Source organism: Ambystoma mexicanum, chromosome 7p (assembly GCF_040938575.1).
Source record: "Ambystoma mexicanum isolate Mex_15411 chromosome 7p, UKY_AmexF1_1, whole genome shotgun sequence".
Classification (NCBI taxonomy): Eukaryota; Metazoa; Chordata; class Amphibia; order Caudata; family Ambystomatidae; genus Ambystoma; species Ambystoma mexicanum.
This window is the reverse complement of record NC_090939.1, coordinates 561,991,219-561,995,337: the sequence shown is the minus strand read 5'-3', so window position 1 is coordinate 561,995,337 and position 4,119 is coordinate 561,991,219. Positions and strand designations below refer to the sequence as shown.

Here is a 4,119-nt window from a genome sequence, read left to right as displayed (position 1 = left end):
TGGAGGAAGGCATGGGGTCAATAGTTAAGGCTGTAGAACAGATGGTGAAATAAATAGGACAGTATCAGAGTCAGCAAAGAAAGAAAAAGATGAGAGTGGTGTGGTCGTGGAAGGATAATTCGATGAGAGAGAGGGTGCCACATGTGTGGACGAAGGGTGAGTAAAGAAGGGCCAAAGGAATGAAACATTAAAAAGTAAAAGTTAACAAAGATAGTGCAAGAAAGAGACGAAGGAGCAGAAGGGTCAGGAGAGCAAGGAGATAACACTTTGTAAAATAATTGAAATATATGGCAGTTGATGGGAGAGGGAGACAAGTTCCTAGTATTTATTTAGCACAAAAGACCAGTGAATCATAAGAAGAGTGAAGAGTGGAAAAAGTAGTAAAATCAAACAGGGGGTGGGTTTTCATGCAATGCTGCTTAGCCTTTTGAGTTGAGGACCTGAGGTAAAGAAGGGAGGGAGATTGGAAAGATTGAGGGGGGTCTATGATATGGGTAGGAAGGATGAGAGGGGTAAAGTGAGCCACGAGAGGAGAGCAGACTGCTGTAAAGGGAAGCCACTTGATCAAGATAGAAGGTAGACAAACTGTAGGCAGAAGGAAGAGAAAATGAGACGGAGGGGAGAAAGGGAGAGGTGACAATCGAGAGTGAGAGGGGATGGGGAGAAGGAGGGTGAAGAGAAGAAGACAGTGACACAAGAATATGGTCAAACAGGTAAATGGGATAATCACACACTGAGGTGTCATGATGCTGGAAGAGACAAAGAGGTCAAGAAAAGAGCCAGAAAAATAAGAAAGGGGGAAGGAATTTAGATGAGCTGAAAGGACTCAAGGAGAGGTAGAAGAGGTGAAGACAAATCAGTAGAAGAGAAGTAGAGATTAAAGTTGATAGAAGATAGAAGATAGAGGGGAGGGAGAGAAGTGAAGTGTGTCTAAATCATCGTAGAAAAATGAGAGGGGGCTAGGAGACAAAGGATAAAATAAGCCAAAGAATGGGGATTAGTGAAGACGACAAATTGATATTCTAAAGTGGGGAAGAAGGGAATATTAAGAACAGGGAGGGAAAGAGTCCAGGAGGAATGATATTATATGTCATAGCCATCTACCTTGCCACTAAGATGGGGAGTATGACCGTATTTTGGTTAGAGCAGAAGAGAGGAAAGCTGGGATGACAGTGTTATAGGAGTAATACAGTTATAAAGTGACAGAAAGAAACTGTAGGTTGAGTCTAAAGAACAACTCAAGAGATGAATAGGATTTGTTGCAGATTGAGCAAACCTTCCAAAGACCAAAAGAAATAGAGGGAGAGATTCGAGTAATTAAAGGATCGAGAGGGCGAAACCAGAATAGGTTGTGTGGGATGAAGAACATTTGAAGAAATAATGAGAAAGGAACAAAACAGATACATGGAAAATAGCAATGAGGGGCCCATGGCCTGAACATTAGTTGATGCAGAGAGGGAAAGAGATGCTGAAGTCATATGTAAAATGATGAAGAATATGAAAGGCTGATGCAGCTGATGAAAACTGGGGCAAACAGGAGTGATCAGTGCCATTAGACAGGTTGTCCTTTGATAGGGATGCCCAAGGCTAAGACTCCCAGAAACAAGTACAGCTAAAGGGATACAAGTGACACGTGGGCTGTCAGATGATTTACCCCAATGGTCCAGCGACAGCAGTGATGAATGGCAAAAATGAGGGTGCAAGGGAGGTAAAATGTAATTGGGAAGAGTAAGACCATGCAAAACTGCATTTTCCCTTTGGAGTCAGCATTGATTAACAATTCCTATTAGTCCACCTGCTCCTTAGCAGGTGATAACACACACGCATTTCATAGGAATCCATTGGTTTTATGCCTGCATGAAAATATATTGCAGGCATAAAACATGGTGCTTATCCATGTCGGAGAAGGCAAGCAAAGTGGAAATGAATGGGGTCATCATGAGTTGGTCGATAATCCTTAAATGTGGTGGTAACGCTATTACTGCTGCATTTAAGGGTCTGCCAAATCACAGGTTTGGCAGTATTTACCCCCAGCTCTGAGCTGGGGGAAATCCGCAGGGAATTTGCTGATTACCCCACGGTAATGGGGAATTCCTGAATGGGCCCAATGGGGAATGGGGAAGGACTGTTCCGCCAAACCCGTGATCCCGCGCTAGTAGCGCCGGACCAGGTGGTGGTAGCGCTATTACCGCAGGCATCATCCCGGCAGGAATACCGGCAGGATACTGCCCAACTCGTGATGAGGCCAACTCTGCTTTCTGCCCCTCCTATGCATTGGAAGAGCATGAAAGTGAGCTGTGGGGCAAAATTATAGCAAACAAGAAATATCATTGTTTGCACAATTTCGTTTCGCACTGAGCTCTGTGCACATTTTCCACAAATGTTTTTTTACTGAGAGCACTGGTGGATAGGGAATTATTTATATGGATGGACCGTATAGCTTTGTGGAAACAAAAACCTCAAACTGGGAACGTGCATGCCTAATGAGAAGTTGTCTTTTGACAATCCAAAAATATTAAATGAAAATCGTGAGTCAAAGTATATGGATATATTCCTGTATTGTCATTGAAACATATTTACTTTACATATTTAGTGCCATGAATAGGTCAAACATATAGCATCAGGGTAATTTTGATCAAAGTGATATTGTATTTATACACATTTAATCCCAACCATATTGGTATATAAAGAATACACAGCGACACGCCAATAGTTCTGGCGCCATCAATAGATCAAACATATAGCATCAAGGTAATGTTGATCAGAGGAGTACTGGGTTTATACACATTTGATCAGCACCCGTGTTAATATGTAAAGAGTACACTACAGCACGCCAACACGTGTTTCAACCTAACAAGGTCGTCCTCAGGGTGTAAAAACAAACTATATAGCTTCAGCAATTGCACTTGAAACATTTATATATGGCTTTTTAACAGCTCCTATAAGAGAAAAGGGGGGGAGAGGAGACAAAAAACCAGAGAAAGGAGAGAAAACAAAGTCAATAACAAAGAAAACATTGTCAGATGGATGTAGGTTTGAAAAACAAAGTACTTAATCTGTAAATAAACATCATATAGTAGAGCACTGGCCTGGCCAGAAACAACTTCGCAATGGCGTATGTTGAAAATTATGCTACATCCAATTTAACTGCTGCTGAGACAAAGGCAAGCTATAAGTCATTAAGTTGGACAAATTTAACTTCAATGTATAAGTTAGTCACTCAGTGCACGACAAGATTTGGTTATGTGCAGGGGAAAAAACCTTTTAGTACCTATAAGTTCACCGAGTTCCAGTCTATCATGTTGCTGGTTTTGGAGGCGAAAAGTAGTACGAGGTTGTAACTTCACCTCCGAATTTGAAAACTTTTTTTCTTAATGAAGGGTCTTTTGGTTTAGTTAACTGCAAAGGAACAAACACATAATGCAGTAATTACTTTAAGGGGTTTATATATTTTTTGTGAGTTATACAAGAAACTGTAATATTAGGTTTTACCTGAGGCACGTTAGCCGTTCCGTATAGTGAGTCCAACCGCTACAGAAAAGCAGCAGATTGTTCGGATTTCTTCTTTTAAATAGAGCCGTAATATAAAGAAATTAGGTAAACGGAAAAGGGGGAAGAGCGGATCATTCCCAGAACTATTCATATCTACGTGCAAAGTCTACTGCACACGGTTGATAACATTATATTAATCTCATGATTGCTGGGTTAGTTTAAAACTTACCGGCAAGGACCTTAGTGTGGAGCGGACAATGGCGAACGCCGTCGGGCAGCACAAAAGCATTGGCAGACAAGTCTAGTTCCTATAGCAAAGGAAGTGAGTTCCTAGTCAGGTGACTCATCACGTGTCACCTGTTGCTAGGAAACCGATATGTTTCCGGAAATGTTAAGAGTAAAAGGTTAAAGGTGATTTTACTGCTTTGCAATAACTCATATCTACGTGCAAAATCAACTGTGCACAGTTGAAAACATTATGTTAATCTCATGATTGCTGGGTTTGTTTAAAACTTGCCTCCAAGGACCTTAGTGTAGAGCGCACAATGGCGAACGCCGTCGGGCAGCACAAATGCATCGGCAGACACGGCTAGTTGCTATAGCAACGGAAATGAGTTCCTAGTCAGG

The 4,119-nt window shown here is 41.6% G+C and overlaps 1 long non-coding RNA gene across 1 annotated transcript; it reads right to left on the bottom strand.

The window, feature by feature from the left end:
* Positions 1-2,541: 2,541 nt before the first annotated feature.
* LOC138526168 (uncharacterized) lies at positions 2,542-3,803 on the bottom strand. Its single transcript, XR_011283513.1, has 4 exons — positions 3,722-3,803; positions 3,493-3,564; positions 3,272-3,399; positions 2,542-2,939 (listed from the first exon to the last, which is right to left on the bottom strand). It is a non-coding gene; the product is annotated as an uncharacterized lncRNA (long non-coding RNA).
* Between the last annotated feature and the right edge of the window lie 316 nt (positions 3,804-4,119).